Genomic DNA, 14,213 nt, shown 5'->3' on the forward strand with positions numbered 1-14,213 from the left:
AGCTGAGATTCCAAAGTTCAGCCTCACCGTGTGGAGCTTTAATCTCCTCCCACAGCCACATCCCCGTGTCCCGACACAAGATGGCGCCGTCGACTCACCGACACTCCAGTTTCTGCCTGTTTAACGGCTCAAACACATAGACAGTAATGGCGTTTTTTCATTACATGGTACCTGCTCGACTCGACTCGACACAGTACTGTGCGTCCGTTTTCCATTGCAGATTTTAGTACCGCCTCAGCGTGGCTGGTCGTCTTATATGCCGGCTCGACGCACACACACCAGCGCACAAGTATAAACATTAGGCCACTTGAGCTTGTTTTACAGTTCTGTGGAGGCTCCATGCAGAGCTTTCGCCGTAGCCTACGTACACACACACATGCCGTGTGCCAGTTTAGCTGGTGATCATGTTATGTCTATCTCAGCACAAACAGTCTCTTTCAACCTGTGCCACAAGTCAACTGATAAGCCTATAGTTGTGTTTAATTTCATTAAACCCATATTAGGAATCTGAAACAGCAACATATCTGAATGTTACCAAACTCTCTCAGTACATCGACGTTTTGTAATCATATAATAATGACCTTTTTGTGTCGTCAAAGTAGGCCAACAAATTATGTGTGGGATAAATAAGTCAAACTCGGAGAAAATAAGCTTCATCTGTTCTTCACTTCAAATCACTGCAACTCACTTCATAACTTAACGGAGACTAAGATAACACTAATATGGTCATAACAATAGTGTATCTATGGCTACCATAAGTAGACCACAAAATCGCGATTCTGGGTCGACACAGACATACTATGGGTCTAATGAAATTAAACACAACTATAATCAGTTGACTTGTGGCACAGGTTGAAAGAGACTGTTTGTGCTGAGATAGACCTACACATTCTTCGTATGAGATGGCCCACAACAACAATGATAAATTATCACGTTTGCGCATGACTCACGTGTTTAATTTTTATATGGTATTTACCCCCAAAACAGAATAAAGAGTTAAGTGGGGTCATGCCTGTTTGTTGTATATCTGTAGGTGGCTCTTTTATAACCACTGCTTGTAGGCTGTCGTGTGCAATTTGCTATTTTAATTTAGTTTTTTTTCTCCACTGCTTACCAAGCTAGCCATGATATGTGCTGGCTGCCTGAGGTTAATGTGCTGCTAATGCATAATTCTAAGTAAAGCTTGATTGATGGTCCTGCGGTGGCTCCACGCAGAGCTTTCGCCGTAACCTACGTAAGTGGCCTGAAGTTTATACTTGTGCGTTGGTGTGTGCGTCAATCTAATAGCAGGGCCGGCATGTGTGTGTCTGTGCGTGGGGAGTGTGTGGTAGAGCAAGTGAGAGAGTGACAGTGATTAGCTCTGGAGCGAGTACCGACTCTAGAGGCATAGTAATGGCCTCTTTACAGTCGCCGTTCCCGACCTGTCACACGCCAATGTGACGTCAAAATGATGTAGATCTTGATGGCACGCCAGGATTTTAAGTGTGCGACCAGAGGTCGTGCACCACTCTATTTTTTTCAGCGTGCACAACAAAGCGGAAACAGGAAGCATGGACGAGTTTGAGGGCAACCGGATGCCAGGACTCTCAGAATGACTGCAAGTCTCTCTTGTAAACTTACTGGGTTAAGATGAGTTCTTTTATGGTGAATGAAAGGCTTGATCTGACCAAGTAGGTCATCGAATCGTTGTGCAGACATTCTGAAGTGTTCAAAGTGCTTCTCTTCTTCTCTTCGCCATTGTTTATCTTTTTCTTCTTCTTCTAGTCCGTAGAAATAGCAAAGTCGGTAGCCTTTCCTCAGTTGTGCCACCTCTGTTCAGGAGAAGACTGCAACTAGTGTCGCGACCACCACGCGCAAGTATAAATAGTTGCGGCGCTCCCACAGCGCTATATAGTTGCAATACATAGTACACAAATAAAACAGTTACATAATGTTAAACTCAAAATGCACATGTACATTCAGGATACATGGACTCATAAAGAAGACATTTAAAGTGAGTCAATTCAATTGCATTGGAAACTGCAGGCTATTCCATTTATATGGGGCATAATATTCAAATGCAGTTTTGCCTAATTATGTACTAACAAATGTAATATTTAGGACCAAGGAGTCACTAGTGCGAGTGCCATAGTGATAAGATTTATAATTCAGCTAGCTTGTTATATATAGAGACATTTTTTTAAGCAAGGCTTTGTAGATAAATAGAATGCAGTGTTGCTCCCTTAGAGCTAAGAAAGTCCAGCCTACATTTTGATAAAGGAGACAGTGGTGGGTACTAATCCATCACCAAATATAAATCTTAGGGCAGAGTGATAAACTGCATCAAGTAAATAACCAGCGTCAAAACGTCTTTGACTTTTCACACCTGATGCGAACCATACCTGAGTACGCATGAACTGTACTCAAGAACACCTTTTTTAGTGAACTGTGCCCAGGTACGGTACGTAGAGTTCAAATTAATAAAATTAACTGGACTTTGGGGTCAAGTGTACTTGGATCTGGGCCCAGGTCCCTGATGTGAAAGCCCTTACTGTATTATAGTCCATCATATTTTTTTTCATTGTCACCTGCCTCCTGAACTTTTTGTTTTCCTTCACATAAAACCATCCATCAGAATCATTGACTATAAATAAAAATGAACAGAGCATGTGTGACGTCACCCGTTGGTTTGTGGAGATCTGCTATGAGTCGTCGAGTTTGTTGCTACGGGCGCAGCCATCCTGGTTGCGGATGTGACAATTTTAGATGAGAGGGAGGAGTGAGGCCTCCCTCACTCCTCCCTCTCATCTAAAATTGCCATAGACTGTTGGGCGGTATCTGACTGTGATGTTAGCTGAGAGTTGTCTATGAGAGGCCGTATAGGAAGTAATTCATACTTCTGTTTTACACACACTATCATAATCTTGCATATACAGCACTATACTCATACACACACACTATTATAATCCTTTTACATGTATGTATGAAAGGGTATAGTCGTGTATGTGAGAGAGTATAGTAGTGTGTGTGTGAGTATAGTAGTGTATGTGAGAGAGTATAGTAGTGTATGTGAGAGAGTATAGTAGTGTATCTGAGAGAGTATAGTAGTGTATGTGAGAGAGTATAGTAGTGTGTGAGAGAGTATATAGTTGAATATGTGAGAACTTATAGTTCTTTATGCGAGAGAATATAGTAGTGTATGTGAGAGAGAATAGTAGTGTATGTGAGAGAGAATAGTAGTGTATGTGAGAGAGTATAGTAGTGTATCTGAGAGAGTATAGTAGTGTATGTGAGAGAGAATAGTAGTGTATGTGAGAGAGTATATAGTTGAATATGTGAGAACTTATAGTTGTTTATGCGAGAGAATATAGTAGTGTATGTGAGAGAGAATAGTAGTGTGTGTGTGTGTGTGTGTGAGAGTTTGATTGAAACGGAAGGGAGTTTGATTACTCAGCTCTTGATTGGTTGACAAAGAAGAAGAGGTATTTGACGGTCAAAATCCTAGTCATTATACTAGTTTGGCTGAAGTGGCGCTGTAATGGACAGAGAGAGGCTAACTGAAGCTGTGGGTCTTCTAAATAATATTATAGGAAATGGTGAGCTATTGTCAACGACGTCTCAACAATTAAATCAAGTCCAACAGAGCTCTGATTCGGAGATGCAGAGATTATTCAGGGGTGGAACTGCAAATCCAGTCAGACCTGGCTCCAGCGCTAGCGCTGCTACTTCTAGCTAGCTCAATGGAACATGGAGGACATCCATGGGAGGACCCCGTTACCAGACAAGACAGCATTTTGGTGGATCATCGTCGAAATCCAGGAAGAGGTAAGTTGATTAAAAAATAGCCAAGGACCCTTTTTTATTAACCTCGTACTATCTGCAGTTTCCCCCCAAATTCATGTTAGCATGGTCGTGACTTTAGCGCCGCTAGCTAGCTAGTTGCTACTCACATACAACACGGGCTAGCCGTTTTCCATTGAAAACTCTGCAATATCTCCACTAGTGCTAATTAATATGACCAAGCAAGTTTGAGCAAGCTGTGTGAAATAATTTCAGAAATCAGGTTTCAGAATTAAATCTGCTGTTACATGAGAGAGGACACAGTATCTGTCAAGCCCTTTGATTAACCACAGTATATGGTATTTTACTGTACAAATACATTTGACTTTGACTAGGAGAAAAAGCTAGCAGCTAGCAGCAGCAGTTATGGAAGCATATTGGTAGTTATAGTATCCATTGCTGCGCTCCTGTTATTCAATAACAGATTGTAATTTGCTATTCAATGCGCAGCTTATTACAGTGTAGTTCTGCATTTATTGGATTTCGCCTATCTTTGGGTAAGGAGACATCAGAGTAGGCTGTTTACAGCAAAGATAGCGTTAAATGAGAAAGCTCTAGCATCGGCTGGCTAGCTAGCTGAGTTGCAATCATCTGACTGGGTGACGATGTTCAGCCTATCTGTGTGTGTCTTTGAGTACCATGAAAAGCGCTATATAAATACAATGTATTATTATTATTATTAATATTAAAAAGTGCAATCCACATGTTTACATATGTGTATTACAGTGAATAATAATCTAAATACTACTAAGTGTGGTAAAGCCACATATTTGTTTTTATATTTCTGCAATCTGCACTTTAGTTTGTGTGATTAGTTTCTGACTTTCATATGAATGTTTACACCAGGCGGTCAGTGCTCAGTATACTACTGGGACTGAAGGAGTTCAATAAAAGATGTCATTCATATACATTCATGCATCACCTAATTTCATCATCACATCCAGGCCTGGCCTCCAGGAAAGAACAGTTTGTTTAATATATCTAATCTTGTGTTGTTCATACTATACAATGATTTAGTACAGATTATCTGGCCAATGCTGGGTGTCTAAGGACTTTGAAACACACAGAAGACAAAGATCTCTTGGTGGAGGATATTATCATGTTTCAGGTGGTTCATCGAGTCAGTGGAGCACTTTGGTTTGTGTAACTCCATTTTTTAGCAAACATAATTAACCCTTCTAAGGTGTTAATATTTTTGTTACACAGCCAATGTTCCCGGGTCTGGTGGACCCACCACATTATTAGGCTTTTAAATCAATACAGCCATAACAATTTATGTAGAAATACTTAACAGAGGTTTACTTTAGCTCATTTACCAATGATTTATACATAATTTGTGGTTCATATCTGCCATTTACTCCTGTGAGATCATATGATCATATTCGTTTTTTGTGAGTAAACAAGGAAATTCAATTATAAAAATGGTAAAAAAAAAAAATAGAAGCAAGATTTTTGATCATTATTGGTGCATAGGTAAAAGTACTTGAAATGTAACAATTTTGTAACTTTGTGTGGGAATAGCAGGTGCAGAAAGACAACATAGTTTCATAGAACCTACACTCAGACACGCACACATACAGACGAACAGACACAAAGAGACGCAGACACACACACACAAACACAAACACACACACAGCAGGCCCAATTAGGAGGAGGACACAGTTAAGTTTCATAGCACCTACAATTATTACACTGTAATAATTACACTCGGGTCCAGTAGACCCGAACACCTCATATGTAATAGTTATGTGTAGGGCGTTGTACCGTGTGCCGTCATTGAAAATAAGTTATTTTTTATGTTCTTCACAGAAAATGAGCCAAGGCCAGTGAGTTTGAGGTAGAAGAAATAATAAATAGCATCATTTTTCTTTTAGCAAACATTGAAAACGGGTCCCACAGACCCGAACACCTTACAAGGGTTAAGAATTCAACATATATTTTTAAAAGCCAGTGTACAACCTTACAAACACTCTGAATAAAGGCTTGCATGTATCATATAAAATAACTTAAAGAACATCACGTTTTAGATAGTTGTCAATGACAAGGCTTTCTTGTAAGTCATGCCTTTCATGTGCTGTGTGATCATTTATCCAATTTGAAAACAGATATTTGAATGTTCTCATGATACATTTTTACAGATTCCGGGAGGGGCTGAAGACCCTTGGTGTTCTTGATGCAATAAGAATGCACCCAGATGCTTTCAGACCGCTGTTTTGTCACGAGCCATCCCCCACTCACAGCTGATGTACTAGAACAGCTCTTTGAAATTCGACTGTCAGCAGTGGGCAGCAACAAAAGAAGGCCAGAGGAATGTGTGGTTGCATTTTGGAGGGACTACCTGCTGGATGTTGAGGGTAAGTATTATTGCTAGTTATGGAATAAAAATCTTTTCATATGCCCTTCTGTCTGTCTTTGTCTATCCCTCCCTTTTTAAAAGTTTTCTACATGCTAGGTTTAATTTCTTTTTTGGTGTTCTTTGGTGTATTTCTTTTTCAGAGCAAGAGGGACCCTTGCAACTTGGGGGTATCCTGGCCTTTGCGACGGGAGAAAATGCAATTCCACTCCTGGGCTTCTCCCCACGACCTTCGGTGGATTTTCTCCATGAGCTGCCCCTCAGACAAGGCCGTCATTTACCCACCGCAAACACATGCATTAACTGCCTGCGGTTGCCAGTCCTGAAAAACTGACTTCCGAGAACTCCTGAACATACATTATTAACATCTGTTGCCTGTTGAACTTGACTAAATTGATGAGGCATCGTTGTCAATAACTCACCATTTCCTAATACATTATTAATGTCTTGATTAAACAATTGAAAATGGAATAATCGTTTGACTAAAAAGGAAACCATTTTGTTATTTTATGTTGTTGTTCAACAGTTTCTAGAATTCTGTTCATAACTGTTTCATTGAAAATAAAGTCATTTTCTGGAACAACAACATTGTTTGAAGTGTCAAAATGTACTGGGGCGTCTTCATTCATTTCAGCGTTGTCACTCCCAACTAAAATGTTCTGCATTGCCTCTGCATTGTCGCGCGCAACCTGGAGCGCGAGCCCGTGTAAAATGATAGAAATTAAGGTCCCGTCGGGTCCCGTCGGGTCCCGTCGGGTTCGGACAAAGATCTTCAGGTCTGCACCAAAGCTTCCCTGATTGTCATCCTCTTCAAACTGCTGGTTAATCGAGAGCAAGAAAGAGATTGTCCGAGTATAACCATTGAGCTCAGAAATGAATCTTTCCAAAATGACACTGTCATGTCCCAAATTGTCAGTTTCCCTCACAATTCTCTGAACAGTGTATCAGTGAAAAAGATAGCAATGTTTTCCTCATTACCATTAACTTCCACAAACAAAAACTGACCTTGAAAAAGAAACTAAATAAGATAAGAATACTTTTTTTCTTCTCTTCTACTACGTTTTTGTCCTTAAAGTTTCTGCTGCTTGATTTAAATGTCCCTTGTTCCTCTGAGTTGGTGCTAGCTGTACTTTCAAAGCAGCAAGCCCACCGGATAATGATCATTTTTTTAATGGCCCCTTTAGCCAATGAGGAAGTGAGAATTTAAACTGTCTTCCTGATTGATCAAACCAACTTCCTTTTCAACTATACTCTCTCACACACACAACTATACAATCACTCACACACAACTATACTTTCTCTTTCACATACCCAACTATATGCTCTCTCACATATACTACTATACTCTCTCACATACACTACTATACTCTCACATATACTACTATACTCTCACATACAATGCTATACTCTCACACACACACACTACTATACTCATATACACGACTATACCCTCTCATACATACATGTATAAGGATTATATTAGTGTGTGTGTGTGTGTGTGTATGAGTATAGTGGTGTATATGCAAGATTATGATAGTGTGTGTAAGACAGAAGTATGAATTATTTCCTATACGGCCTCTCATAGTTGGCAATGCTGCTTACACTCTACGTTACGTTACACACTTTCACCGGCAATCTGGATGCAACTGCAGCTGAAAGCTAGCCTACATAATTCGAGGTAAGATTTAGCTTCGCTAGGTTTTAAATATATCTTTGTCCCATAGTTATATTACATATAAGACAGGCCGCAAACTGTCAATGACATCATAGCCACGACCTAAAACATCCCCTGCTTTATCATTGATTTTAAAATCAACGAGACCATAATTTAAAAAATTGAACATCATTCTGTATTGCAGAAGACGTAAAACTAGCGATTGAGACCATAAACTCATTATGAAAATGTTTACTGAGGTGATAAATCAAGTGAGAAGTGGGTCACTTTCTCAGAGACTTCTACAGAAACAGACCTCCTTTTGCAACCGCACGTGTCGCCCCCTGCTGGAATTCAGATAGAATGCAGGTTTAAGGCACTTCTGCATTTGCAGCACTTTGCCGAACCGGATGCTTTGTCCATTAATATTAACAGTCTATGATCAGAATGCAGGAAATTAAAGCTATGGTGCATAGTTTCTGTTGCTCCCATGAGGAATTCTAAGTAATGACAACAAAACTGTCAGCGCATCCACATGATACAAGCCCTCCGTGATCGCGCACCACCCCTCCTCCACACAGTTCGCTGGATAAGACTAGTTTCTGAACACAGCCATACTGAGAAATACAGAGAGAGTTTGGTGGAGCTGATAGTCTTAATGAGCTTTTTAGCAACTCATTTGACAATGGCTTGAATGTAACGGACATTCGTTAATATCAAAAAGTTACGCACTAAAGCGTGTTTGACACTCAAAATGTGGGGGTCCTCTTGCAGGAAATTCCTTTCTCCACATGACACTTTATACTTTTACTCCACTACATCTCAGAGTAAATACATTGTTCTTTTTTTCTCCACTACAGTTAGGCTATTTGAAAGCTTATGTTGGGCTACTTTACAGATTAAGGTTTGCATACAAAACAAAGAGAGGACATTTTTTCTGTATTAAGTACTTTTACTTGGAATACTTAAGTACATTTTCTTGATAATACTTAGGCTACATACTTTTCAATGCAGGATTTTTACTTGTAACAGAGTATTTTTTAAAGGGAGGTATTACTTTAACTTCACTAAAGGGTCTGAATACCACTTTCCGTTACTTGAGTAAATGTATTTAGTTACATACATTCTAACGTTACACTGATAACGTTGGGACCTTCAACACAACAGAAGAATCAATCATTTACAGAGACAGAAAGTTGCTTCTACTGTGAGACAAAACTTAATTATGTGGACCTCTGTAGGCTTCTCACATTAGATATATAAGCTCAAATTCCACATGTAACACGTCTCATTTCATACCTCCAAAGTTGCACAATTATTACTTAGCCTAACTTATGTGTGTGAACCAATTCCTGTTCAGCGAGAACATACCTAACGTTAAGCTGTTGTCTTCAGATTTAACGTCTTGTCGGTTGGTTTCGTTGAAGTTGTCTCAGAGTCTGGAAACCAAGCTGTGACTGAATCTGTGTGAATCAAACAACTCTGCAACAACACACACAGATACAGCTGAGATTCCAAAGTTCAGCCTCACCGTGTGGAGCTTTAAAGCTATTTTATGGTCGTGCATAGAATCAACGGCGTACCCCCACAGACCACTCTGCGTCTACACCGGACCCTAAGCCGTAGCCTGACATGCACCTCTAGAAAAATGTAACTACACGTCAAGGCGACGCAGACCGCAACGACTGTGATTGGTCAGATTAATACATTATTTCCGGAGTGTAGCTTTTCCAGTTTTCCTGTCCCTCTATACCGCCATTGTTTTGCCCGGAGTTGTTTGTTTCGTGAAAAGGACAACGATGGATCAAGTTGAGGAGCGTTTGATCGAAGAAGTACCAAAGTACGACCATCTTTACAACTCATCTTCAGCGAACATACCTAACATTAAGCTGTTGTCTTCAGGTTTAACGTCTTGTCGGTTGGTTTCGTTGAAGTTGTCTCAGAGTCTGGAAACCAAGCTGTGACTGAATCTGTGTGAATCAAACAACTCTGCAACAACACACACAGATACAGCTGAGATTCCAAAGTTCAGCCTCACCGTGTGGAGCTTTAAAGGGATATTTCACCACTGGAAAGATGAATATATATTTTTAAATTGGGTCATTTATGTAGTATAAATGTGAAATCTTTTTAGAAATTGATGCCTTCTAGACCGAGAAAAGCCAGAAAATGTGTTTTTGGCTCATGTGGATGAAAGACACCAAATCCCAGAATGCACTTGCTTCGCTTCTCTACAAGGCCACTCCCAAGCCACGCTTACCGGTTAGAGAGGGAAAATTCAACTACTAGCTGGCTAGTTGACTCGAATAAAAACTGAATAGACGCCGTTTTATCGTGAGTCTCCGTGACGAGTTAGCTAGTTGATAAATTAATTTAAATGCTAGCGTTTTTTCCATCGAAATGGTGCTACATTGCTTTGTACCGGGATGTATAGCCAAAACCAGGAAAGGACAAGCAGTAAGTTTCCATCATTTGCCAGTTAAGCATTTGGAGCGGTGCAAACAGTGGCTGCGGGCTATCAACCACCCAAAGTTTGGAGAAGGACCGATATGGAAAACCTGAAAAACCAGAGGGTTTGCAGTCGCCATTTCCATCAGGAACACTACAAACCCAATGTACTTGGAATGAAGAGAACCACTCTGAAGGACACCGCAATTCCGTCGATATTCACCTTCCCAGATGACGAACAGCCGGGGCCATCTGTTAGTAAACGCATTCGCCTAGAGGTAAGACTCTTGCTAATACTCGACTCTATTTCTGATCACCCAGTAGCCTATACATAGTGATATAGTTGTTAGCAGTAAAACAGCAACGTTAGCAAAGTAACGTTAGATAGACAATGACATATAAGTTGTATATAAGTTGGCTGTTATCAAAGTAAAGCCACTTTTAGCTACTGAGCTAGCTACTTGTCGAGTTATGTAAGCCTGTTGCTGTGTTCGATGGTTGAGATGACTGCTGAGACAGATACGTTTGCGAGATGGACATTATTAATTGCTACACGTATATTTACTATTGCATTTTATCAGCCGTGGAAAGAAACTATGCCGTTGTTTCATATTGGCAGTAAGCGTTTTGTGCGCTGCTTATGGGCACATAATGTTTAATTATGTTAAACATAGTATTATATCACTACTCTTATAATGCTACTGTTTCTGCACTACAATGTTACCACACTGCACATAGCTGTACATACTGTACATCTGTATATAGTTCATACTGAATATCCATATTTATTCTGTTTTTCTTATAATATATTTTGTTTATACACTGCATATATCTATATTATTCTTACTACTATTATAATGTCACTGCTACTACATTGCACATATCTGTACATGTTCATACATGGTTCATATTACATAGCCATATGTATTCTGCTCTTATAAGGTGTTATAAGTATAACTGCTAATACACTGCACATATTTATATTTAATTTATATTACTCTAAACCACCTTCTGTAAACCAACTGTATACTACTGTCTACACTGCACTATATTTCATTCTCCTGTCTATGCAACACCTGTCTATACTTTGTATATCACATTGCACTTTTCAGCTTTTTTTGGAGTTCTAGTTGGATGCAAACTGCATTTCATTGTCTTTGTACTTTTACTCTGCACAATGACAATAAAGTTGAATGTGATCTATCTAATTTCCTATCCTTTACAGGACAAGCACGGTTCAACCAAGTCTTCTGCAAGAGATCCAAGCAGTGGGTCTTGAAGAAAATCTTCACACCACACACCACCCAGTTAATAGACTTACCCATCCAGAGGGTCATGGACAGAAGACGCAACCCAAACATTTTGTTGAAGTTGCCAACCTCCTCACTTGCCCTACCACAGCCTGCGCTGCCACCCAACATTGCACCCGTGCCTAAACCATCAAAGGAGGCTGCCACGACTTCTTTCCAAAGCTGCTTCTGAGACCAACACTTTCCGGTAGCACCTTCTCATTCATGGCACCTACCTCAAATTCCCTCCGCTACTACTTCCCTGAGTCCTCTAGCTGTGTCAAATCGGATTCTGCCACCGCTGTTTATATTTCATTATTTATTTGTTGCTTGCTTTGTTTTTATATTGTGCAGGACATTTTTAGATGTATCTCCTTGTTTATTTTAATGTGTACCCTTGACTATGGTGGCACAATCTTTTTCCTTTGTGATGTAATAAAAAAAAACATTTCTTCATCTTAACCTGTACTCCTGTGTACACCAAAGTTATACATTATAGACTTGTGGAGGAGGCTGAATGGTTACTGTCATTGTGATTTAGCTGTCATTACTTAACTGTACACACTACCTTGATTATTCCCCTTGTTGGAATTCACTTTGGGTTAAAAAAAAAGAGCCAAATGTAATGTATATGTATATTACACATTTGAGACTTGCACTTCAAAAAGAAAATGCAAGACAGGACCATGTCAACAGAGTAGCTTAGTACTTTCCTCCAATTGCAATCACTATTTCTCTAGGCAAATACATACTGTAATGGTGCAACACTAAGGACTATAACACGAACCACAACCAATGTGAGTTTGAACTTTTAATTAAAAAACATAATATTTCACACTCATAGCTCATCCAGAGCTTTAGCAGTTTCTTTATTGCCGCAGTATTGTCAGTCAGGAGCTGGATATCTCTGTCTGATGTCCTAAACAACACAGGCAGGCAAAACAAGGCGATAGCCTTAAGGTCTGGCAATGTGAGACTACTAGTGAGTTGACATTTAAAAAAGAAGTTGTGTGCTCGGAAAACAGAGTGACACAAAGCACGGTCCAGTTCAACAATGTTCAACAAGGTATAATGAAACACACAAAAGTATATTGTAACAGTTGCTCCAGTCATTTCTGTGACACAAGAGTAGATAGATAAGAAAGCGGCACCAGAGGAAAAGGAGGATAGCAGATCTTGCAAAACAGATACGCTAACGTCAACTAGCGTTCGTGAACTCCCTAACAAAACTATTTTTTTTTAGTGCTAAACATGGTTTTTAGCTGTGTAAATGTTAGCAAAACAAAAAAAAGAATTATGCAAATATATCTCCATCCATCCTCATCCATAATGCGCTAGTTATAGAGAGCCGAAGTCACGCCCTTCTACTTTCAGTCCATGGAACCTATCTTTCGAAAAAATATGAACGGGAGTCAATGGAGAGATAATAATTGTTTTTTGGTCTGTTTCGAATTGCATTTCACAATGGCCGTGTGAAAATTTAAAAGATAAATTTTTTTTTCAATGTCAAGAGATAAACAATTTGACGTAAAGAAGTTGAACAACACTAGGTTTTGTGTGAGTTCGCTTAGTGAACTACATCTCTCGTCTCGAACAATATACGTCACCAGAGAAATATGGCTGTCTCCTTGTCGAGCTTTACCGTCTTCTTCCAAGACGAAGGCAGAAGTACCAAAAGAGGTGAAAACCATTATAAATCGGTACAAAACACACGGGCATCGTTAGCTGTGACAGAAGGGCGGACAGAACCGTGAGTGGAGGGAAAATGTGGTGACGAAATGATGTAAGCGACTTGGACTTGTAGTCCGTCTAATTACGTATTTTTCCATAGCAGTTAACTTTGATATTCTTGACATGTAAAATCAATTTTTATTTTGAAAAACATCACGTGTAATACAAGGCACAAGTCCATCGGGACCAGAAAATTGTTGTCTTCCGCCATTGACCACCGTTCATTTTTTTTCTCAAAGATAGGTCCCATGGAGGCAAATGGAAGGGGCGGGACTTCGGCTCTATATAAAGACTCTTTGACTGCACATGCAAGGGCTTTTATCACTGAAAAATAGGCTCAATCGCCATTGTGTTACACATATGTTAAAATATATAATACATATAATACTATATATAATACTATAATACTTCTTTCTCCATTGATTAACTGCTATGAAAAGTTTAACCACTTTAAGACTTTTTGAAGTTGTTTTTTTCGTGTACGTTTTGACTGCTGTGAGCGATGGTCATTCCCAACATATCACACCATTAAGGCTCCTTAATGCTACATTTGTTTTATAGAAGTCCAACTTCACGTTACTTTCACTCTGAAAGTCTATAAATAGGCTATTTTTCTCCACTGAGAGAGGCGACCATTAAAAGTCTGAACTCTGCTGATGAGGAGACAACACTCGTCTTTGTGATGGAGGCCGTAAAGAGGAGACGCTGGTGGGGGGTTTATCTCCTGATGGATGAACCCCTTTTCTTCTGATTCATGAATGTACAGAGCTCAGAAAATCTACTCTTCTTATAGGCTATAAAACATTCATAACCTTTAGTTTTGTATCAAATGAATTGGCCTGATTGGATGGTTACGCAATTTATTAAAAGGGACATTTTGCTATTTCCTTTCCGAAAAACAATATAAACCATTGTGTTG

The 14,213-nt window shown here is 39.6% G+C and overlaps 1 long non-coding RNA gene across 1 annotated transcript; it reads left to right on the top strand.

The window, feature by feature from the left end:
* Positions 1-10,085: 10,085 nt before the first annotated feature.
* LOC144521472 (uncharacterized) lies at positions 10,086-12,025 on the top strand. The gene is made up of 2 exons (XR_013502332.1): positions 10,086-10,552; positions 11,500-12,025. It is a non-coding gene; the product is annotated as an uncharacterized LOC144521472 (long non-coding RNA).
* The last annotated feature ends 2,188 nt before the right edge of the window (positions 12,026-14,213 follow it).

This window comes from Sander vitreus, chromosome 8 (genome assembly GCF_031162955.1).
Source record: "Sander vitreus isolate 19-12246 chromosome 8, sanVit1, whole genome shotgun sequence".
Classification (NCBI taxonomy): Eukaryota; Metazoa; Chordata; class Actinopteri; order Perciformes; family Percidae; genus Sander; species Sander vitreus.